The 25,197-nt window shown below is 50.0% G+C and overlaps 1 protein-coding gene across 2 annotated transcripts in view; it reads right to left on the bottom strand.

The window, feature by feature from the left end:
• Positions 1 to 25,197, bottom strand: part of nrn1la (neuritin 1-like a) — a 34,821-nt gene that overhangs the window by 6,151 nt on the left and 3,473 nt on the right. The window contains exon 1 of one of the 2 annotated variants that reach the window (XM_061247120.1): positions 15,279 to 15,393. The exons of the other annotated variant lie outside the window; for it this stretch is intronic. The gene's annotated coding sequence lies outside the window, so the exon portion shown is untranslated. Of the gene's footprint in view, positions 1 to 15,278; positions 15,394 to 25,197 lie in introns of those variants that run through there. 2 annotated transcript variants of the gene reach the window in all.

The following is a 25,197-nucleotide window of genomic DNA, read 5'->3' as shown; positions in this document are numbered from 1 at the left end:
AAAGCATCGCATCGCCTCCTGCTGTTTCTTTAACATCCGTCTCGGATCGACCAGCAGTCCTGACTATCAGCGTTTGGCGGTAAAGAACTTTGACGCATGGGCAGTCCCGTAGCCTCTCAAACAGGTCTCGAGGGGCAGATAGGGGAGTAAGTGTAAGTCTTATAAACCCGACTCGGGATCCGTCTCCTACCTGCACAACATGCACAAGCTACGCAGCTATAAAGAATGCTTTTATTTTTATTAATCCCTTCAGCTATGAATCTTACATTTCAGAAATGCTTGCTTCTTTCTGTACAGATAAAAGATGAAAGCAACAAAGTCTCAACACCCCCCTCCCCTCTCTATCTCCCTCTCTCTCTGTCTTTCTCTCGTTTTGTTTTTTGGTTGATTGGACAATATAATTTGATATCACTATAGTCTGATGGCCTTTGACGTTTTGTTAATGAAAGGCTTTTTAGTTTTTTTAAATCGAAGTGTCTCTCTCTCTCTCTCCCTCTCACCCGTTTATGGATGGCGAGTAACAGAAAGGAAAGACAGAATCCAGCTGCGTCGACAACAAAGCCGCAGAGAGACGGTAACGGAAGTAAAGCGCAGGACGTTAATTGGGCCGGACGGCGCGGCAGCCTCAAGCGGGTGCTGTTCGCAGACGCGGGGAAGACGCCATTAATATTTGATAGCTTTTCTTTCCCCCGCCCGTCTTATACGGCGGATTATATTGATTTCCTGCGAAGTTTTTTTTTTGGGGTCACAGGATTATTGGTTTCATTCAACCCCATAAAGAATTAATGAAGACCTAGAGAGGGAAGAGAAGGCTAGAATGTGTGTAGACAGGAAGACCGAGACAGAGAGCGAGAGAGACAGAGTGTTTTATGATGTAAACTTTCCAGTGTACTTTCGTTGTCCGTTTTTATTTTTAAAGGTTTTATGTATTTGTCTGGCAAAGGCAAAAAAATATGTTGTTTCAGTGTTAATTGCTTTGTTTTGCTTTGGTTTCTATGTGCTAATGAAGTGTTTCAGGATTGAAGGACAGTGGAGAGAGGGATAGAGGGAAGAGGAAAGAGAGGGGGATAGAGAGAGAGAGAAGCACTGCGAGAAGAGACCACGATGAATCATGTAAGAGAGAGGGAGGGGAAAAGCTGGAATGAGAGATTTTGTAATGAAAAATAGAAAAGTAATCTATTAGTTGATGTTAACTAATCTATACGCACCCCCCTCACCCCACCTCCACCCCAGTTCTGCACATTAGTCACTGACACATCTACAGACAGCTCAGTGACAAACAGCCCAATCATGTCCCTCCCTCCACAGTGCAGAGGAGATCAGGACCTGGCTCGCTCCTCAGGGAGGTGCAGGCCAGCACCTCCTCTCTCCTGCCCTGTCAGCCTGAGCGGGACGGTGCCAGGGAGGGGGGCAGCCATTTTACCGCTGCCTACAAATCCCAGCATGCAGTGCGTCACCCTAACACCCCCATCCAGTCCTTATGTGTTACACATACATACAGAGCAGTGCGTGAGAGAAGCTTTCTCTGCCAGGATGTAAATATTTAATCCATACAGTAGAAAGCCTGATGGCTGGGGAAGGGGGTGGGGGGGGGGGGGCAGGTTCTTTAAATAGCCCCTGCAGCGATACCAGCGTGAAGCCGCGGGGCAGGAGGGAGAGGGGAACCGAGGGGTTAATAAACAAAAGCACCGCAAGCAAGGCTGAAACATGTCCACCATCTCATTTACACGACTTACCAGTGTTCAGAGGAAAGGGTTATTTCTATTGTGCTTTTTACAGAAGACCGTCACAAAGATGCTTTACAGAGTAACAGAAGAAGAGAAGGACGAATAAGCAGAGCAGGCACTTCATAGGGCTCTTTCCAGTCATTATTTTACACCCCAGATATGGATCATTTATACGTCACGCATCAGAAAAAATACTTTGGCAAAGGATGCGCTCATGTTTACTGGCTCAAGAAAACTCTGTGAGCCTCCCAACTTCTCACTCCAAAAGGAACATGAGATGGAGAGGAATTCCTTTAAAGATGATCGATCGATTTCCAGGTCAGGCAAAGAACAAGGTGACAGGACGTAAAGAATAAGTGATTGGAAAGAGCCCTATATCAGGAAAGGCTTGGATCTCCATATCTCTCTCTCTCTCTCTCTCAATCATTCTCTCTCTGCCTCTCACCTTCTCTCTCAAATTCAAGTTGCTTTATTGACGTGAAAAATAAAGTTAGATATTGCCGAAGCCTACGGAAATAGATGAAATATTTATGGATGAATAATCGCAGATGTATAAGAACACCAATAAATGAATGAATAAATAAAGAAATCGTGATGGGGAAAATATACTCATGTAAATGAATGACAGTAAATCAGCACACACAAGATGAGTGAGTCTGTGTGTGTGTGAGCGTGTGTGAGTGTGTGTGTGTGTGTGTGTGTGAGCGTGTGTGTGTGTGTGTGAGCGTGTGTGAGTGTGTGTGTGTGTGTGAGTGTGTGTGTGTGTGTGTATGTGCCTGGAGGGGGGGGGCACAGGGCCACTCGGCCCAGATGGAGCCGTCTACGGGCTACTCAATACCCATAATCCTCCAGTGGACCACTTCTTTTCTGGCCCTTGGTGGAGGCAGTGCTGGGTGTCAGGGTCATGTGACCAGAGGCATTAAGCCTTAAATCAGACACTGTGGGACCAGCCACTTCGCCTGATGCACAGACACAACACAGGGAGTGAGAGGGTGTGTCCGTGGGAGTGTGTGTGTGTGTGTGTGTATGCGCGGCATATGCGTGTGTGGGTGTATGTGCTGCATGTGTGTGTGTCGGTGTGTGTGTATGCACGTGTGTGAGTGTGTGTGCTGCATGTGTGTGTGCATGCACGTGTGAGCGTGTGTGTATGCGCTGCATGTGTGTGTGCGTGTGAGTGCATGCACATGTGTGTGAGTGTGTGTGTGTGTATGCACGTGTATGCATGTGTGTGTGTGTGAGTGTGAGTGTGTATGCGCTGCTTGTGTGTGTGCGTGTGAGTGCATGCACGTGTGTGTGAGTGTGTGTGTGTATGCACGTGTATGCATGTGTGTGTGTGTGAGTGCGAGTGTGTGTATGCGCTGCATGTGTGTGTCCGTGTGAGTGCATGCACGTGTGTGTGAGTGTGTGTGTGTATGCACGTGTATGCATGTGTGTGTGTGTGAGTGCGAGTGTGTGTATGTGCTGCATGTGTGTGTAACAGGTGGGCTTTGCTGATGCCTAAGCACCTCTGCTCTCCAGACCGATGGGGAGTCATTCATAATTTAATGAATTAAAATATGTCACCTTAACCCTGTAGAAAAAGAAAAGCACACAGAGAGGGAGAGGAAAGAGAGAGAGACACACAGGTGGGTGGTCGGCAGTGTGTTGTTATTTCATCTCCCGGCTCCCATCACAAGGCAGCTGGGAGACACAGCTCTTAATGAGGGGAGCAAAAAAAGAACTACAATTCCCAGAGGCCTCTTTTCTGCTTGCCACATAGGAAAGCTTTCATCCTTCATCTTTCATTCATTTAACACGGGTGCTCCGCCCCCAGCATGGATAAGCCAGCACTGGGAAAAAAAACAAAACAGCTTCAACAACAATTGAGAATTCCCCTCCATAAGACTGGCAACCTTCTAGGCCTGATTTGATTTGATTTGATTTGATAATCTTTATTTTGAACTTACATATATAAAAACAAAATAAAACATAATGAAGGCCACAAACTATATATAAAAATAAAAAAATAAAAATAAAAGTGCGATCATTTCTCATCCCCTGTGTCCAAAAAGGAGTAGGAAGAAGTAAAGACTTACTTCCTGACGCTGTGCATTATGGGTACTGGCCATTCACATCACTTCTCTGTGTCCAGGTTGACAGCTGTGACCCTATTGGCTCACACAAGGCATGTTCAATCTGAAAATGCTTTGCTACGTTTTGCTACAGTTTCTATGTTGAACGATATGTTTTCTTCCAACATTTTACAACAGGCTTTGAGGTGTGTTTGCTTCCGTTTGGTGGCGGTGTCGGGGGTGTAGCCCGAATCAGTAATGACATAGGCCTATGCTTTAAAGGCTGGAGAACGCCTTCTCAGACACCATTGGAGCAAACCATGCTATGTCAGTCAGTGTGCATCAGGATGTTCAACGCGCCACCATTTCTGTTTCAATGAACGTTTTTATCAGGGCTGCACGTGGCCCTGGTCTATAGCTGACAGGTCAAAGGTCACTCGTCTCTAATGCACATAGGTCATCGTAACGGAGTGACCGGACAGAGGTATGTGGGGCTTTTAGAGAAGACAGACACTCACAAGCGCTACTCAAAGGTGGAAGAAGGAGTTTGCGTTTTTAAAAAAGCATTTCAAAGAAAAATAGAATAAAATGTGGGCATCAAGGGCCCAGCAGAAGACAGATGTGTTTAATACACACTCCGAGAGCGTGCGGCGAGTGAGGATCATCCAGTGTGTGTGTGAGTGTGTGTGTGTACTGCCGGCTGGGGGTAGAGCAGAAAGCAGAAGGCAAAAAATACCCGGGACGGGGATTGACGCAGGAACATTATCCGCCCGTAATTAAGCGAGTGTACTTAATCAGCCAGGTCACTTCCCCGTTCACGAGGCCCAGGGCCCCTCTGCATTCTGGCTGCGGCCTCCTGCACTTGACCAAGGTTATCTGCAGCTAGGTCTGATCCAGACAGCGAGCAGGAGGAAGGAGAGGGGAGGGGGGGGTTTACTATGGTAACTGTTTCTACGGCGATCCATTGTTAAGCAGGGTGGAATTAATGAAGCCTTCGGTGACATCGTTGCGTGCGAGCTGAACGGGAGAGCGAATTCCCTCGCCACCTTCCGCACAGAGAGAGAGCGAGAGAGAAACAAGGCTGTGTGTGTGTGTGTGTGTGTGTGTGCAGTGGGGGGGGCCTTAAGGTACAAAAAAAAAGACAAAACAACACCTGATAATTAGCTCCAGCAACCCGAGTTGCGTTTTCGATTGAACGGTCGGCCTCTCGGATTCCGGTCATTTCACACCAGTGCTCCCTGGGAAGCAGAACCATGGCGGGGTGTGGGACACTGAGGCGGGGGGGGGGGTGTGTACACCCCACCCCCGGTCTGCGGATCTAAGGGCCAGACAGCGGATAATTGGTAGTTTGTCCTCGAGCCGTGTGCGGTGGGTTTGGGGTCCCGACCCTCTTCGGCAGGCTGGACCACCCCGCTGTGTCAACACCTGTCAGTCTCAGAGCACCGTCCTCCTCACGGGGGGGGGGGGGGGGAGCAGGAGAGGGGGAGGAATGGAGGAGGGCGGAGGGAAAGAGAAGGGCTGAATATGCTCTGTGGCGTTCATTGTGAAGGCTTTACAATAAAGCACAAATCGAATTTGAATGTTACGAATAGCGAAAAGAGAGGGTGTGTGAGAGAGCGTGAGAGAAAGAGGGAGAGATAGAGAAAGGGAGAGAGAGAAAATGAGAGAGGCAGAGTGAGAGAAAGAGAGAGGGAGAACGACCTTTTTTGAGAAAGACCGGGAGAGAGAAAGGGAAATATGGAGGGAAAGAGTGAGAAAGAAAAGAAGCAAAAGAAAGAGTGATGGGGAGACGAGGAGGGCAGAGAGACAGAAAGAAGAAAAGGATGTTTTTGTGCCAGGAGATTTTCAGTGAGGATGATGGCGTATTGAATCAACACGTCACTTTCTCCCCGATCTCCAGCCTTTATCGCACTGGCTCATCTTCCACATTCACTCCGCATTTCACTTCAGCAGGAAGAGGGGAGGAGAGCACACAGAGCTGTGTGTGAGAGAGGAGCAGTTTGATTAAGGATGAACAGCCCTGTACTCATTACCCAGGACCATGGTGTGAGATGAGGACTAGACCATAGCCCAGCAACAGGGCACCCTGCTGAGATCTCTCTCCCTCTCTCTCTCTCTCCTCCCCCTCCCTCCCTCTCTCTCCCCCCCTCCCCTACTCTCTCTCTCTCTTTCTCCCTCCCTCTCTCTCTTCCACTCTGAATAGTTTTCTGTTCCTCGTCATGGCAGAAAACTCTGGATTGTTTGCGTCCAGTTTTGGTATTTTGATATCTTGTTGGGAAGTAGTAAAGGATGAAATATAACAGCAGACTTGGTGGTGATTGATTCAATAGTCCTGTTAAGAATCTCTCTCCCTCTCTCCCTCTCTCTCTCTCTCTCTCCCTCTCTCCCTCTCTCCTCCCTCATACTCTCTCTGTAATAGTGAGATGCACGTCTATGTTTGAAAGCTGCTCTCTAGCTGATCTCACAGCACTCACAGTTCATGCTCTCTCCTGTCTCTTTACATCAAATAAATAATAAACTAAAATAATGAAATAAGATCTGCAGCCACCATGGAAAACACACACACACTCACACACACACACAGCCACACACACATGCACACCCCCCACCTACACACACATTCATACACTCACACACACACACACCTGCACACACACTCGCACACACACACACACACACATTCACACACTCCTACACACACACTCACACACACACACACACACACACACACACACCCACACACGCACACACAGTTTCTCTTGGGTCCAGAGCATGCTCCCTTTGATCACGAGACTCCTTCATTATCTCACACGCGCACGCTCACTCACTCGGTCGGTCGGTCGGTCGGTCGAAGAGCCGCACCTTCCCCTCCAAAAAACAGAGGAGGAAACGGAGCGAGAGAAAGAGGGATGAAGGCAGAGGAAAGGAGGCTCCGCCGTTCTGTGATCACCGTGAGCGGCGGGGAGATTTAAGAGTGCCCTCATTCCATCCGACACGCCGCAGAAACCCCTCAGATGCTCACGGTGCAGCAGAAAACACCTGAAACATCACAGCAGCTGTGGCCACAGAGCCACACGTCTCACATCAAACACGCCAGCCAACGACCAGCCGGAGCACAGCAGCCATTTTGGGACAGGGTAGAAAGAAGAAGCGGCCTTTTGTACGCGTCTCCACCCAGAACAGTGGTGGCAGGCAGTGTATCCAGATGTATAAAATCCAGGTTCACAAAATAAAAGTCCTCACCAGTATTTTGCTCCAGTCACCAGGAGTTGCTAATTAGCACGGTTCTTCAGCCAGGAGGGAGAACAAATGAGAGAAATGGGCTGGCTGAGTTCATGGGTGGAAGAAACACGTGGCAGGACTTTTACTTTCTGACCCCTGGACTTGGCACCTCAGAGTGTGTCCCCACCTCACTGGTAGCTAGTGGTAGCGGAAGGTCATTCAAGGTGTATAGCATGCAAAGGGAACACTTTTGGGGAAACTTTGTCTACTCCTCGCTCTTTCTCCCTACTTCCCTATCTCTCTCTCGCGTATACTTTTGGGGAAACTTTGTCTACTCCTCCCTCTTTCTCTCTTTCTCCCTACTTCCCTATCTCTCTCTCACATATACTTTTGGGGAAACTTTGGCTGCTTGTCTCACTTTCTTATTCTCTCTCTTCCTCTCTCTCTCTCTCTCTCTCTCTCCCTCACATGAATACTTTACTTCCCCGTCACTCTGCACCCGTTTCTGTGGCATGACAGAGGAAGTTTCTCCTGATGCCAAGCATCTTGTTAAAAAATCCTTTTTTGGTTCCTTTTTCGCACCTGAGTCTTACCTCCCCGTCAGCGACACAAGGGGACGTTTCCCGTACCGCGCTCTGAAGGAAAACGCTGTCACCAGGTTGCTCAGTTCAGCTCAGGCGAGAAACCTCAAACATCTCCCTTTATCCAATGACGGCGCACATCAGAATATCACACGCAACGCCTCGCGGGAGGACGAGAGGGGGAGGCAGGGCGTGCTCACCGTCTGAAACACGCACATTAGTAGTCTGAGAGCCAGATGTAGCTACACCGCCCAAACCAAAAACCATCTGAACCTCAGAGATGGGGGACTGGGGCATAGGCTCAAAAGCTCAAACTGGGCGGGGCCATTCTGTGACATCACTGATTGACTGAAGCAGTGTTCCAATCGATAGTATGATGAGTTGAGTCATTTAGCACGGATGTCCTTATCTTGAGAGACGTACACATCTTGCATTTTTTTTATAAATAGAATTAATTTACAGAGTTGGGTATCTTAGTGAAGCAATTCAGGACAAGCACCCTGTTCAGAAGACCGATGGCTTTACCTCACCTAAGAGTCAAACCCGCAATCCTGGTTTCTGTACCGCTACACTACCCCTCTACCCCAAGTCTAGTCAAAAACAAAAAAGATTGTCTATTGTACATTCAAAGAAGCCACTGACTGTTAGCAGATGGGACATACCACTGCTATTGTGCTCGTAAAGTCTTTCTCTCTCTCTCTTTCTCTACCTATCTCTCTCTCTCTCTCATTTACGGTCCTTCCTTTGACCCTCACTTCTTGCCTTCCCTGAACACCAGAGACTTCATTCCGGAATGTTCTCTTGTGACTCAAACCTCTCCTCCTCCTTTGTGCGCTCTTAATGTTCCGCGTTCCGCGTTCCGTATTCCGCAGTGGCAGATGCAGCCGGATGAGCTAACACTGATGTCGGCCCCTTAAAGAGCCTGTCACACTCTTCACTCTCGCTGTGGGAAACTTTGTTTCTTTCCGCTCCGAGAGCCGCGATTTCACCGTGGCGTGCCGCTCAGCCCCGCGCTAAAGAGCTCTATTTACGGCCCCGGCGCGTCACGCGCGTTTCAACGCCAGCCGGAGATGCGCTTTCTGTGTTCTCCCTGTTATGTTCTGAGCCCGCCCGGTGTCGAGGACGCCACCGAAGACCATCAATAAATAATGTTTCATATTTCTAACGGCTTCGCTGCGGCAGCCGCGGGCAGCCGGGGCTGAATGGCACGGTGACACGCGAGGCTCCCGGACTGAAGCAGGCGCGCTTTCTGAAGCTCCTCTTCGAGGAGCCGCCGTGGAGGCCATTGTTCTCAGGCCTTGACACAAGATGGTGACCTTGCACAGAAGCAGAGCCGCACACTGCATTAACAGAAACGCCCGTAGACAGAACAGAGACACAGCGTAAAATACACACTCCACTTGCATGCCAGCCAAAATATTTCTACTTTCAGATATTGCTATTTGTTTCTCTCCTGTAAAAGAGTACTCCTTCTCTTTACAGCTGTAAAAAATATCTGTCGTTATATTCTTCAGAAAGGTTCCACTTCCATTAGGATGGACAGGGCAGAGGAGGTGGTTTATGGAGAAGTGACCTCTGTAGCTACATGCTGCCCAATAAAAGCCTCTCTGATGTTGCCATAAAGAGCCAAGCTACATATAGTGGCTGCACGCCCAGTCTAAAGGCAGCCTATAGTGTAGTGGCTACGGTGCATTACTGGGACCCGAAAGGTTGGTGGTTCAAGCCTCGGTGTAGCCACAATACGATTCGCTCAGCTGCTGGGCCTTAAAACCACATTGCACCTGGGGGGATTGCTGAGTTTAATCACAACTGCAAGTCATTTTGTAAAAAATCACCAGCTAAATAACAAATTATATGATTTATTATTTATTACTGCCTGGGTGCTAGGTACGAGCACATTAATAGGGAAACTGCTCACTCTCCCACATGCTAACCTAATGTGAATGTAGCAACTGAGACAGCCTGTTTTTTAAAATGTCTTTATCCAGCTGGACATTCTTTATCCAGTCAACTTCAGTGAAGCACTTCAACCAGGGCTACAACAGCAGTGTCCCAACTGTGAGTCAAACCTGCAATCCCCAAATTACACAGCCAGTTCCATCATCAGTGTACCACACTGCTGTTCAGTACAGAACAGCGCAGTTATCATAGATTAGACTAGCTGCTTAGTTAATGCATTATAATGTTGGTATAACACAACACTCTCCTGCTCTGATTTTAACTAGAAAATAGCGGGAAACCCGATGTTCTTTTCAACATAGCGAAAGCTTCACAGTTTACGGGGGAACCTTTCGTGTAAAGAGTTGGGATGTGGGGGCACGGCGGGGGGTGAGTGTGTGGGGAGGCAGATGAGAGAGATTTAAGATTTAAAACCCCTCCCAGGTCTGCTCTGAGCGCGTCGGTGTGAGCAGCCCAAACAGAGAAAAGGACTGAGATTTCCCCAAAGCCGCCAACACAAAGCTTGTTATCTCACCTTTTCCCTCTCTTTTCTCTCCCGTTTTTTCTTTCTTCTTTCTCTTGCTGGCAGAAACAGAATAAGACAAGTCGACGGAGAGAAAGAGACTTACAAAAGCCCTTCCTGGCAACTCACTCCTGAGGGGGAATTTGTGACGCCCAGGAGTTATTAGCAAAAGGGCATGGTGCCCGGACAGCTGCAGTGTTAGCATTAGCGGTGTTAGCTGCAGTGTTAGCGTTAGCGGTGTCAGCTGCAGTGTTAGCGTTAGCGGTGTCAGCTGCAGTGTTAGCGTTAGCGGTGTTAGCTGCAGTGTTAGCGTTAGCATTAGCGGTAACAGAGCGGAAACCTCACTCACTGTAGCGCCCAACGTCTCACTGTGTTTCTACTCGCACTCTGGGCCTCATATTATTTAACAAGGCCTCCCCCTCCTACCCCAAACCCTGGTGCAAAACACTTGGCGGACTAATAAACATAAACAGCCCGCCCCAGGGCCCGCTCCAGACTCTGAGCGGTAATGTGCTCACTGGCTGGGGAAGCAGATGCTCTCTGTCTGAAGGGCAACTTCAAACCATCTCAGGATGCCCTTCCACTGCCGCAGCCAGCGCAGTAACCCAGCCGCAGACCAGCCGGGGCTCCACCCCAGGAGCGCCACTGGCTATTGGCTGGGACTATGGCACGACAGGACCAAATCAGGACCAAAACATGACTGCAAAATTACCAAAATCAGGACCAAAATCAGGACTGCGATAGGACCAAATCAGGACCAAAATAGGACCAAAACAAGACTGCAATAGGACCAAAGCAAAAAAGCAACAAGCAGGACCTAATCAGGACCATATAGGACCGAAGCACGATGATGCTGCTCATTCACACATGCCCCAATGGCGATTGGCTGCCATGCAAGGCACAACCTGCTCGTCAGGAGCAATTGGGGGTTAGGTGTCTTGTTCAGTGACGCTTCGACACACCCAGGGTGGGACCGAACCAGCAACCCCCCAACTGCCCGAGGACTGCTCTTACCTCCTGAGCCAATGTCACCCCCATTGGGATCAGGACTGCAATAGGACCAAAAATGGACCACCACTGAACCACAAAACAGATAACCTGTGACACCTCAATCTCCAGCCACAGAATAGCATCTCAATGCATTGAACACAAAATAAAACAAATAAAAAACATCAAATATAAAATGTCCCAAGTCTGGGGTAATCTGGGATATTCCGGGGGCAGAGTTTTCATTTTTGTCTTCTTAGAAAGACGAGGGATGAAATCACAGACTAATAAATGTAGAGGACTCAGCTTTCACCCACAGAGGCAGCTGCGGGAGCTTCAGAGGCTTTATTGGAGCTGGGAGATGAGAAAAACAGAGGAGAAAAGAGGTGTTTGCGGAGGTGAGAATGAGGCGGAGAGAGGTGTTGTGCTCTGGCTGCACTGAAAGCTCTTAGCGAGAGCCCCGTTTCTGCACTCTCCGTTCTGCTCAGGGGGTTTACACAAGAGCACGCGCCGACTGGCTATGTGACCCGCCCCGAGAGCACGTGACCCGCCCCGAGAGCATGTGACCCGCCCCGAGAGCACGTGACCCGCCCAGAGAGCACGTGACCCGCCCTGAGAGCACGTGACCCGCCCAGAGAGCATGTGACCCGCCGTGAGAGCATGTGACCCGCCCCGAGAGCATGTGACCCGCCCAGAGAGCACGTGACCCGCCCAGAGAGCACGTGACCCGCCCAGAGAGCACGTGACCCGCCCAGAGAGCACGTGACCCGCCCCGAGAGCACGTGACCCGCCCCGAGAGCATGTGACCCTCCCCGAGAGCATGTGACCCGCCCGAGAGCATGTGACCCGCCTCGAGAGCATGTGACCCGCCCAGAGAGCATGTGACCCGCCCGAGAGCACGTGACCCGCCCCGAGAGCACGTGACCCGCCCCGAGAGCACGTGACCCGCCCAGAGAGCACGTGACCCGCCCTGAGAGCACGTGACCCGCCCGAGAGCATGTGACCCGCCCTGAGAGCATGTGACCCTCCCCGAGAGCATGTGACCCGCCCGAGAGCATGTGACCCGCCTCGAGAGCATGTGACCCGCCCAGAGAGCATGTGACCCGCCCGAGAGCACGTGACCCGCCCCGAGAGCACGTGACCCGCCCCGAGAGCACGTGACCCGCCCAGAGAGCACGTGACCCGCCCTGAGAGCACGTGACCCGCCCGAGAGCATGTGACCCGCCCTGAGAGCATGTGACCCGCCCCGAGAGCACGTGACCCGCCCTGAGAGCACGTGACCCGCCCAAGAGCATGTGACCCGCCCTGAGAGCATGTGACCCGCCCCGAGAGCACGTGACCCGCCCAGAGAGCACGTGACCACGTCCGCTGAGAAGAATCTGGAAAAATAATAACGTAAAGGGTGATAAAAAACGCATCCCCGTTAATGACGAGAGCAAAACCCATGGGCGAACAGAAGGCCAGTGAGAGAGCTCCAAAAAAGTCCTGGAAAAAATAAGAAATTAGATCTGCCATTTCTCCTCCCCCCACCCTACCCTATATGTGCTTCTATAGAGCTGCCCCCCCTCCCTCCCCTCTTAAACATCTTCATAACAGGGGGTGGAGGTAGTCATGGTGCTGGTAGGTGGGGGGGGGGGGGTAACAATTGAAGTCCTATGGGATCGTGATCCACAGGGTTTTACAGATGGGGGGGGGGGGGGGGGGTGTATTCCTTAGTGAGTTGCAGGGGGTGCAGAGCTGGGAGAGATAAGAGTAAGAGGGGGTCCCATGGGCTCAGCAGAAAGAGGAAGAGGAGGGAGGGAGGAGCCATCATCAGTGAGGGACAGACTGAACAGCCTCATAATAAGAGCAGAGGAGAGGGGTGCATGGAGCCAGCCTGGTTCAGCTCTACAGTAGGAAAGGGGTATTATGAGCTAGCCTGGTTCAGCTCTACAGAGGGAAAGGGGTGTTGATGCCCCCAGAGATGGAGGATTCTCCTGCCTCATGGTGCTAGAGAGACTCCTGGGGTGAATAGGGGCTCTGCGGTCTGCATGTCACAGCTGCACACTCAGTCCTCCAGCACAGCGGCTGCGTAGCTCTGAGGAAGCAGTCGTTGCATAGCTCTGAGGAAGCAGTCGTTGCGTAGCTCTGAGGAAGCAGTCGTTGATGGCCCTCGGATTGAAGAATATCTGCTTTGCAGCAAGGCCAATTAATTCAGAATTTCTAAAAATACATTTTTTAAACAATATATGGATAAAAACAGGTTTGGGAGCAGGAGGACAGAATGAACCATACACAACACTGTCATTGAGGAGAAAATGCTTACAAAGTTATGGAACCACAATGGGGCTTCTCGACAATAGCGGTTTGGTAGCCTAGCAAAGAGAGAGCTCAAGGATAAAAAAATTATAAAGACGCCTTTGTGAAAGACCAATTCCAGCGTTCAAACTCAAGGAGCTTCCTCGGTCTTTTAATACTGAAATAAAATATAGGCTGCTTGTTTTCGTGATTGTGAATGAATTAATCTTCAGCTTATACGTTGCTGCTGGACTGATTTCTATTACATTATTATAAGTTAACAAATTTCCAAGATTTAATTCAATCTAAAGGGCAAGTGGGCGTAATTGTAGACACGTCCCCAGAGACGCTCTGCGGTAGAGTTTTATTTCAAATAGTTTCAAACATTCACATCGTTCTGTTTTCAGGCAAATACTACCTGTATTTTTTAACTACAAATCCTGATGGCGACTTAAAGGAGTTTTTTTAAGAAGTTTTTTTTAATTCAGAGTTTTGTAAAAAGATTATGTTGATGTTCTGCTTTAAAGGAGAGTGGTCTTTCTTTCAACCGACATGTATATCAACCAACAATTCACGGCACTTAATTCCCCCACTCATTAAGGGCGGCATCCTGACGCAGGAAATCGTGGAACGGATCAATATACCCAACTGCAGTTCTTACGATGGCAATCAGAACTACGTGTGCGAGAGCGATCCGCCCGCATTCGCAATTAAGCTGAGCGGCGTCTGCGGCGGCATTATATGATTATAGTCAGAAAGTACTATTACATAATAACCACACAGGGATTATGCAAATACCGCTGGTGGAGCGCTCGTTAGCGAAACGGTAAGAGGATGCGCGGTCTTGCGTTTGCCGTAAGTTTTTTCTTCGCTCAGCTGGTGCACTTTTCCTGGAAGTTACTCAACTTAACTTGACTCGACACATAGCCCGAGGGAGGCTCCAGCCGGATATGTAGCCTACCCGGGTCACTGAGTCTCCCCACGCTGAACTGAGACTCGGCGAGTTCAAAAACCATCAAAAACGCCACACAAAATCCGGCATTATCAACGTTAATCCCCTTCCTATATATAGAACACAGGCCTGTGTCGACGCGGATTCAGGGTTCTCTATGGTTTTACATCCGGGCGGTGAAACAGCGGAAAACTCAAAGCAGCAGAGTAAGAGAGACCTCCGGACGCGTCGGATCTGCTGTGAAGCGCGAGGCAGAGAGGGACCTTCGCTGTACCGTTTCCCAGAGAATAAAAGATGGAATATATTGGATTACAAGACGTAGTGGTGCTGTGTTGTGACTCTGGGGCAGCCTATAGCCTTGTGGAGGAGGTGCTTGCTTGGGACAAGGTTTGTGGTTCAAACCCCGGTGTAGCCACAATAGGATTTGTCCAGGTGTAGGAACTTGAGCAAGGCCCTTAACCCCACACTGCTCCAGTGGGACTGTCCCCTTCTTGGTCAAATCAACTGTAAACAGGGGGCGACATTGGCTCAGGCGGTAATGGCAGCCGTCTGGCAGTCGGAGAGTCGCCGGTTCGATCCCGCCCTGGGTGTGTTGAAGTGTCCCTGAGCAAGACACCTAACCCCTAAATTCTCCTGACGAGCTGGTTGGTGCCTTGCATGGCAGCCAATCGCCGTTGGTGTGTGAGTGTGTGTGTGTGAATGGGTGAATGAGAAGCATCAATTGTACAGCGCTTTGGATAAATGCCAATAATAATGCCAAGGATTTACCATGACCATTTAAATAAGTGAAATATAATGTGCTCTGAGAATACGGGCAGCCAGTGAATGGCAGAGCTGCAGACAGGAGCGAGTAAACAGGAGAATGCGTTTGGAGACTCCCCCAGGGCCCAGCGTATCGAACAGCCAACTCAGTATCCAGACGGTGGAGCTTTGACCCTGAAATGCTCAGCCCCTCAAACATCATACATTATTAAACTGCCCGAAGACACAGAGGGTGAAGGCAGCCATGTTGACACATACCAAATATGACCCGTCATCCAGTGCATTGACACAGCCAGTGTAATCAGCTCCGGATTCAAACCCGCAGCCCCTATTAAAGCTGGGGCGGGGGCTGGGGGTAAGCCAACAATTTAAAAAAACGTACAGCCGAACGCACTGTGATCCCCTCCAAATGATACACCTGTAGACCTATCATGTATCCTACATCATAAATCACGACCCTCCAGTCAAACAGAGCACCACCTTCTGACCTGACACCTTTTTACACACCATCAGATTCCCCTTCCATGGCTTCCCAAGCCCAGCCAGTCCCGTTTTGGGAAGGGTCACATGGCGTGCGGGCGGGGTCACGTGGGGCGGGGTCACGTGGTGTGGGTGGGGTCACATGGGTGTGGGTGGGGTCACATGGAGTGTGGGTGGGGTCACATGGGTGTGGGTGGGGTCACATGGAGTGTGGGTGGGGTCACATGGAGTGTGGGCGGGGTCACATGGGGTGTGGGTGGGGTCACATGGGGCGGGGTCACGTGGTGTGGGTGGGGTCACATGGGTGTGGGTGGGGTCACATGGAGTGTGGGTGGGGTCACATGGAGTGTGGGTGGGGTCACATGGGGTGCAGGCGGGGTCACATGTGGTGCGGGCGGGGTCACATGGGGTGCAGGCGGGGTCACATGGGGTGCGGGCAGGGTCACATGGGGTGCGGGCAGGGTCACATGGGGTGTGGGCGGGGCCACATGGGGTGCGGGCGAGGTCACACCCCAAATCCATAAGCGGAAGGAAGAGGGGACCATCAGTACAAGCTCCATAAAGAGGGGGGAAATTCTGCTACCGTACCTCAATCGCAAAACCCCCCCCCCCCCCCCAAAAAGGTGACCTTGAACCTGTGCTCCTGGGTGGAGCTGAGAGCTACAGTGTGCGGTCTCCCCTCTGTCAGCCTGGAGCCAGAGTTCCACATCAACATAAAACGACATGACGGGATTCCCATTAAATATAACAACCACAGGGTGTCTTCCAGAGCTGCACCGCGAAGAAGGGAAGTACAGAGAGAGAGAAAGAATACGAAAGAGAGGGAGAGCACAGGAAGGTGGAATTGGATGGCCCAACAGTTTACATTATTCAACATGGAGGGCCTGTTGGGGGAATAGACGGTGCAACACTAACACATTAAAGATTGATGCCGCAAAAATCGTTCACTCAGTGGCCCTTACATAACCTGATTAAGGGAGCAGAGAGAGAGAGGGAGAGAGAGAGAGAGGGGGGCAAGGGAGAGAGGGAGAGAGAGAGGGGAGAGAGAGAGAGAGAGAGAGAGAGAGACTGATTGTAAAAATACTTTAATAATCCCCCTTACCCTGCACAATAATAGTGTGCGAGTAAGCAGCGTGCAAAAGTATGAGGCATCCTAGATTTATATTTATTTCAATTTGGTCTTAAATGTTTTTTTTCTCCATTAGTGTGTCAGTCGAAAAGATCAAATTTCTCTGATTTCCAAAAATAACATATTAAATGGTAGACCACTTTTCAGATAAAAACTTTATCTGTCTGAGATTACAAAATATTTGGACCAACCCACCAGCGGATTTTCTTATAAATCTACAGGACCGTGTACCTAAGAGAATTGATGAGGTTTAAAGGCAAAGGGTTTTGATTTGATTTAGTCTGCAACTGTTCGCTGCTCTTTATAGAAAATTAGTCAATATTTAGGAACCTTTTATTTCATTATATTACAAAGCATCTTCGCTTTACGGATTTCTTTACATGTGCCTAAAACTATTGCACACTAATGTAAATAAGTACATTACCTCAGACCAAAAAGTGCCTACCCTTTAATAAAATAAAATACTAAACTTACTTGCTTGTTTTGTGTTCAGTTCTAATGCAACTTCAGCCCCCCCTCTCTCTCTGTGTTTCTCTCCCTCCCTCTCTGTGTTTCTCTCTCCCTCTCTCTCTCTGTTTCTCTCTCTCTCTCTGTCTCTCTCTCTTTCCCTCTCTCTCTGTCTCTCTCTCTCTCCCTCTCTCTGTGTTTCTCTCTCCCTCTCTCTCTGTTTCTCTCCCTCTCTCTGTGTTTCTCTCTCCCTCTCTCTGTTTCTCTCTCTCTCTGTTTCTCTCTCCCTCTCTCTGTGTTTCTCTCTCCCTCTCTCTCTCTGTTTCTCTCTCCCTCCCTCTCTCTGTTTCTCTCTCCCTCTCTCTGTGTTTCTCTCTCCCTCTCTCTGTGTTTCTCTCTCCCTCTCTCTGTGTTTCTCTCTCCCTCTCTCAAGGCTATTTCCAGTTGTGGATGCTGGTCCCCGAGCAAGCAAGAACCACTGAAAGAAACTTCCCCTCCCTCTCCTGCCTAAACTTTGCGGAACAATGGGACAGAGGCCTCTCTGAGAACCATTGTGGCACAACAATTCATCAGTAGTACATCCTGTATGGAGGAATGTTCCAGAAAAGATTATATGGGTGGTTGCAGTTGGAGAGAGGACATTCACAGCTGGCACAGCAACACACTCAGCACTCACAGGGACATCTTGCTACCAGCAGGAACTTCCTTGAAAGAGCTATGATACAGGTAGAGGACAAGCAGGCAATTCTCTCTCACCGACAAATATGAACCCCCCCCCCCCCACCCGCTGTCCTCTGACAGAGAGTAACTGAGAGCTTCATTTGGGCAGACAGCCGTGCGCTAACCCACTTTAGCAGCTAATGAGCTTTTATTGACTGGACACTGGAGTTGCCACCAGCAACTTATCAGAGTTAGCGTGTGACATTAGCGGGGTGGGAGGGGGAGGTCCCACAGGGATCGGGGGGGCTTCCTTACTTTACACATTCCCCTGCCTCCTCTTCCTCTCCTCTCACCAGGGTGGGGGGGGGGGGGGGCACATTAGGATTCCAAGGGCCCTGGCTGGCCCAGGAGCCCACAAGAACTATTACAGCATGGGATTTTCTGGGATGGTGGGGCCTAATTACAGATCTATTCGTGGGGACAAAAATCCCTGGTGGTGTCCCTTTTATTGTTTCCTTTGTCCCTCGTTACCTTCAACTCCATTTTTCTCTCTCTCTCCCTCCCTCCCATCTCTGCCCCCCTCCTCTCCTTCTCTCCCTCCTTAACCTTCTCCCTCCATCTCTACCTCTCTCTCTCTCCCTCCCCCCATTTCTGCCCCCCTCCTCTCCTTCTCTCCCTCCCTAACCCCATCCCTCCATCTCTACCTCTCTCTCCCCCCCTCCCATCTCTGCCCCCTCCTCTCCCTCCCTAACCCTATCCCTCCATCTGTACCTCTCTCAGCCTCTGTCCACCTGAGCCTGTGAGGAGCGTGGTCTCTGACCCCACTTCCTGAAACCTCCCGTACCCCATCCAGACACGGCCGAGCTGTAATCACCGGAGCCAACTTCCTGAACAGGAGGTTGGTGTGCATGTTCTCTTTTCCGGTGCTCGGTATCACTGCGAATGGGTTATCCAGTAACCGGGGATCAAACACTGAGCCAGAATGAACACCCACGTGGCAATTAGCATGGCTGATGACAGTAATCTGAAATTTGGGGGGTAAATACAAGACACTGGCAATCCAAACCATTATGACAAGTAGGGTAATTAACACCAGCCTTGCGGGATAAACGCAAAACATTATCGGTGTTCTGTGCTGGGAGCATGGAGTGTAAAATAGTACAGAGCAAACAGAAGCCCAGGAGGACTGAGATAAACAGAGGTGTTAAAAGCAAGAACAAGCTTAGCATATTGAACCGAGAGATGATTCTAAAGGCTTCTTCAGCCTAAGAGGGTAGTGGTATTTCTGGCAAAGAACCAGGCAGTCTGGCAAAACACAGCAAAACAGACGGTACAAATATCTGTTTACAGAACAAATTATCTCAGGCGTCTCGTGTTACATACAAACTGGAGAGTATTTGTCATGAACACGAGCACACAAACAAATATAGACACACAAATATACTTACAAACACACACACACACACACACACACACAGGTACAATCAGCGCCTCTGTTTCCAATTACCCACCGCAAACAAGCCGGCGAGGCGGTGAAAAGCGTGGAGTCTGTGAGGGAAGGAAAGAGCACCGGGAGGAATCCTTTTCTCACATAACTTCAAAAAAAGGATTAGCGCAAAAGAACGAGGACTTTTTTTCCCGCCCAGAATCTCGTTTAATCGTCAGGACGAGGACAGACTGACATTCTAACGTCGACGGAGACTTCCCACGAGGAGCCGCCGCAGACTCTGGGAAATGTCAGCCCGACTGTTTGTGTATGCAGCTGTCCCGGGTTAAACAACATCGGCCTCTGCTTTCTGTTGGATAGCTGTTTGGCCCTTGAGCAAGGGCCCTTAACCCTGCATTGCTCCGGGGGAGGATTGTCTCCTGCTTAGTCTAATTAACTGTATGTCGCTCTGGATAAGAGTGTCTGCCAAATGCCAATAATGTAATGTAATGTAATGTAGACGAGTTTGAAGAGGAACAGAAGCTTTCAGCACAGGCCCACTGGCAGGCAGCTGTTGCCTGCAGGCCTGTGAAGCAGCTTCAGCTCGGCAAACCCCAAATGATGTGCACATACACTCTGAGCAATTAGACCCGGACACCGGCTTGTTAATGCAAGTATTTAATCAGCCAATTATGTGGCAGCAACTTAATGCATGAAGGCATGCAGAGGTTTGGCTGTTTTTCAGCCAAAATTTCAGAAAGACATGGGAAGAAATGTCATCAAAGTGACTTTGACCGTGGAATGATTGTTGGTGCCAGACAGGGTGGTTTGAGTATCTCAGAAACTGTATCTCCTGTGATTTTCACGAAATGGTTGGCCTTTTTATAGCGCCTTCATCGAAAGCACTGTACAATTGATGCTTCTCTTCTCACCCATTCATACACACACTCACACACCAACGGCGACTGGCTGCCAGCTCATCAGGAGCATTTGGGGGTTAGGCGCCTTGCTCAGGGACACTTCCACACACCCAGGGCGGGATCGAACCGGCAACCCTCCGACCACCAGACGACTGCTCTTACCACCTGAGACAATGTCACGCATATTTATACCTCATTCTGGAAGCAGATATTTGTTCCGTCTGTTTTGCTGTGTTTTGCCAGCCTGCCCGGTTCTCTGCCAGAAAGGCACTCCTCTCTCAGGCTCACAGCAGACTAGCTAGCTCAGTAACGTAGGTATTAGTTCTCTAATTCTAAAAGTAGCGGTCTTCCGGGCATCACAGATAGAAGGAAAGTACCCTGGGCCGCGGTGGAGGCAATGCGCTTGCTGATTGCTCTGATATACATACTCCCAGTTCCCTCTTTTGCTGTGGTGTGCGCAGAGCAGCCGTGGAGTGGTTTCACAGTAAACCACGGCAGGACTTATGTCTGCAGAAAGCCACAGTCCAGCTGAGTAAATTAACCACATCACTCTCCCGACATCCGGGAGTCCGGGCCCTGCCTGGCTGGGGTTCGTTCTCCCGTGCGCTCGAGCGGGCGCTGTAATCGGGCGATCGCTCTCGCGCGCGTTGTGCCATTGTGTGTGCCATTGTGTGTGCCATTGTGTGTGCCACCGTTTCCCCTGGCCCCACGGTCTCCCCGTCTGCCTCCGCCATACGACCGTACGCGCACACCGAACGGCGAGCTTCAAATTCAAATCCAAATGTGCTTCATTATGACAAGTACACTTCGCTGCCAAAGCTTTGAGACACATTAACTGTAAACAACAACAGACTTATCTCCCTCTCCATCTGTTCCATTCACCTCTCTTACGTTTCCCCTCATCTTCTCTTCCCCTCTTTCTCCTTTCCCTTTCTCCTCTCCTTCTTCTCTTCATCTTCCTCAGCCTCTTTTCCCAGTCCACTGTCCCCATCCCCCTTTCCCCTTCTTTCTCTCTCCTTCTTTTCCCCTCCTCCCTCTTGTTCTCTCTCTCTCCTCCCACTTTCCCAATGGCCAGCCAGTATCCCAGTGGCTAAGGTACATAACTGGCACCCAGATGGTTGGTGGTTCAAGCCTCAGTGTAACCAGAGGAGGATCAGTGCAGCTGTTGGGCCCTTAGCTCTACATTGCTCCAGAGGGGATTGGCCCCTGCTTAGTCATCAATGTAAGTGTCACTTTGGATAAAAAAAATAACTGTAATTGAATAATGTCTTCCCCACTGTTGTTTCCTGTTTTATGGAGGTGTGGGGGCTGGAGAGAGTTTTGTGCTCAGTGGACCCCAGTGATGGGACCTCCGTTCTTGTGCTCTGAAATGTTGGCTGGGTGTATGGGGGGATGTGGGTTGTTTGGGCTTGTTTTTGCAGTTAGTCTGTTTTTGTTTGAGATTTTCTTGGTTCTGTGCTTGAGGAATGTCCCAATAAAGAGGGGTTTCACAATAAAAGCTCTCCCTCTCAGCCCAGATGTGTGTGGACAGCTCCAGTTTGCTCTCCGTGGGCTGGTTTCACAGGCCGAGTCTGCCTCTCTTCTCATCTCCCCCCCCCCTCCCAAAACCAAGGGAAAAACAGACAGAAACCATGCAGCAGACTCGTGTGGATATGAGAACACGCAGTAATGGGGCAGCCTGTAGCCTAGTGGCTAAGGTACAGGACTGGGACCTAAGCGTCACATTGACCATTAGCCAGGCTGAGCTCAACAGGAAAGGGCCCTGGAGCAGCTACTGGGAGTGGAGGAGCCACTGTATTTACCTCACCAACTAAAGAAACCACCTCACTGCCAAAACATCTGCACTGGCACACCTTCATCTCAGCCACCAAAGCAAGAGGGGGCAGCCTGTAGCCTAGTGGCTAAGGTACATGCCTGGGTCCTAGAGGGATGGTATTTCGAGCCCCAGTGTAACCACAATAAGATCTGTGCAGCTGTTAGGCCGTTGAGCAAGGTCCGTAACCCTACATTGCTCCAGAGGTGACTGTCCCCTGCTTAGTCTAATAAACGGCAAGTCGTTTTTGGATAAAACGCTAAGTAACAAAATGATTATCATAATCTATCCGCCCGGCCCGGACACAGCAGCAGCAGCCGTGGCAGTGGGTGGGGATGAGCAGTGGGTGGGGATGAGCAGTGGGTGGGGATGAGCAGTGGGTGGGGATGAGCAGTGGGTGGGGATGAGCAGTGGGTGGGGGTGAGCAGTGGGTGGGGATGAGCAGTGGGTGGGGGTGAGCAGTGGGTGGGGATGAGCAGTGGGTGGGATGAGCAGTGGGTGGGATGAGCAATGGGTGGGATGAGCAGTGGGTGGGGGTGAGCAGTGGGTGGGGATGAGCAGTGGGTGGGGATGAGTGCGGTTTGCGGGCGTCTCGGAGAGCAGATGGACGCAGTGCAGCCAGCTCCAGCGAGGATCTCTGCGCATACGACACGGCTGCTACTCAGGCCTGCAGCTGCACCGCGCAAAACTAAAACCCCAAAACAAACAAACAGAAGTAAAATGAGAACAGTCTAAAAATCAACTGAAGCAAAACGTAGGGCGCAGTCAGAAATACAAGCTTAGCATTTAAAATAGGCATTATACTGTATATTCATTCGAATAAGTTGCACGGTATTTTTAAATATATACCGCTATTTTTTTAGGCTGAATGCAAAGAATTATGAGCATTACAATGGAGCTGCTTCTGCCATTGAGTGTGCTGGTTTTAGAGGGTACTGTATCAGCCGAGCAGGCCAACCACAGCCCTGGAGAGCAGCAGGGCCGGGAGATCTTTGTTTTCACCCCGTAATTAGCATCTGCACTCCCCAGGACCAGGGTTGTGGACCTCTGGTGAGCAGCACGTACGAGGTTTAACAGAAACATTTTTATTGACTGTGGATTGTAAAGGTGAGAGAAGGAGGAAGTGGGCATCTTATTTCTCAGCCCTCAGACTCCTAGCAGGTTCAGTAAAAGGACAGATTGTGCCAACGTTGAGCACATTGCACCCGTATCCAACCTCCCAATATGAAGCAAGCTGAGTTTGGAGCATTCTGCGGGAGGTAGCTGTTTGACGCACATTGTTAGTTTGGAGCGTTGTTAGTTTGGAGCGTTCTGCGGGAGGTAGCTGTTTGACAGCAGTTGATTGGTTGTGTAGACGGTGAGGAAGTGCACTACTCTCAGTGGGGAGAGGGGGGGGGGGGCAATGTCTGGACAGACACGCAGAACAGACATGTTTAATTTGTTTTGTTTTCCTCGTTTTGAAAGTGGGGTGGGGTGCATTACATGTCATTTTGGCTGACGCTTTTATCCAAAGCAACTTACATTTGATTAGACAAAGCATGAGACAATTCTCCCCTTGCTTAAGGGCCCGACGGCTGTGCGGATCTTATTGTGGCTACACCGGGGATCGAACCACCAACCTTGCGGGTCCCAGTCATTTACCTTAACCACTATGCTACAGGCCCCTCCAGGGTGTGGTGGGTTTATGAATTTAACACTGATTCACAGACTGGTGAATGTGCAATGAATGAACAGTACAGACCCCAAGCCTGCATTAATGATGGTACTACTGATGTGTGCACACATTATTATACCCCAAAGGATTTCCTTTTTTATTTCCTTGAACAAATACTACCAGTATATTAATGATATATGAACAAAATAGATTAATTTCCCCACTTTGTGTATTGCCACAAACCGTGGCTTTGTGGATGCTGGCATTGTGGTTTGGACCAGAGCACATGTTACTGAACATGGCCTTATGAGCCCGCAGGGGAACACACAAGCCCTCCTGTAATGCTGATTCCACCCCAGAACAGTCCACGTTCTCCTGTGAAATGCAGATTCCACACCAGAACAGTCCACGTTCTCCTGTGAAATGCTGATTCCACACCAGAACAGTCCACGTTCTCCTGTGAAATGCTGATTCCACACCAGAACAGTCCACGTTCTCCTGTGAAATGCTGATTCCACACCAGAACAGTCCACGTTCTCCTGTGAAATGCTGATTCCACACCAGAACAGTCCACGTTCTCCTGTGAAATGCTGATTCCACACCAGAACAGTCCACGTTCTCCTGTGAAATGCTGATTCCACACCAGAACAGTCCACGTTCTCCTGTGAAATGCTGATTCCACACCAGAACAGTCCACGTTCTCCTGCAGACCCGTCAGGTCCCTGCAGTTCAGCTGAAATCCACCACACATCTCTCTAAGCCGTCGCTTTGAAGACTCCGATCGGCTGTGACAAAGCCGCAATCCATTATGTTAAGAGAGGCCAGGCACAATCAGTTTAACACACTGCAATTCAACAAATGGCTGCTTTATCCAATGCATTCGATATGTCTATGGACAAAGCAACTCAGCAGACAACAAGAGACTATTCATTTATTTGAATTGCAAGTTTTTTATCTCATTGTTGCCCTCTCTGTCATCAAGTGCCTAAAGCACTCTGCACATGTGCGAGGAAAACGCTAGCGCTACGGCGAACGGCGACAGCGGCTTTGTGGGCGAAGGTGATGATACCGATGACATCATTGATGACCTCACTCTGGCTCCTCTGCTCTGGCGGAGAAGGGGCCCAGGGAGCTGTGGCCCCCGGGGGTGCTGTGCAAGATTGGGGTCCCCCCCGGGCAGTGAGGAGCAGCCCCGCTGTGGGGCCCTGCGTGACTGCTCAGCCCCCAGTTCAGAATCAATCTGCCGTTTCCCGGACACATGAGGAGGTGTTCTCATTACCCAGAGTTCAGTGCAGAGCATGTGTCCGGTACGGCAAAATGAGTTTCTCACTCTGCCTCTCTCCTTCTGCACTTGAAGTACATGGACAATCACACATACGCACACACAGATAGACTCACACACTCACACTGACATGCACAAACACACATACACAGGCACACAGATACACTCACACACAGACATGCACACACACACACAGGCACACAGATACACTCACACACAGACATGCACACACACACACAGACACACAGATACACTCACACACAGACATGCACACACACACACAGGCACACAGATACACTCACACACAGACATGCACACACACATACACAGGCACACAGATACACTCACACACAGACATGCACACAC

This window comes from Conger conger, chromosome 6 (genome assembly GCF_963514075.1).
Source record: "Conger conger chromosome 6, fConCon1.1, whole genome shotgun sequence".
In the NCBI taxonomy this organism is placed as follows: Eukaryota; Metazoa; Chordata; class Actinopteri; order Anguilliformes; family Congridae; genus Conger; species Conger conger.
This window is presented reverse-complemented; position numbering and strand designations above follow the sequence as displayed.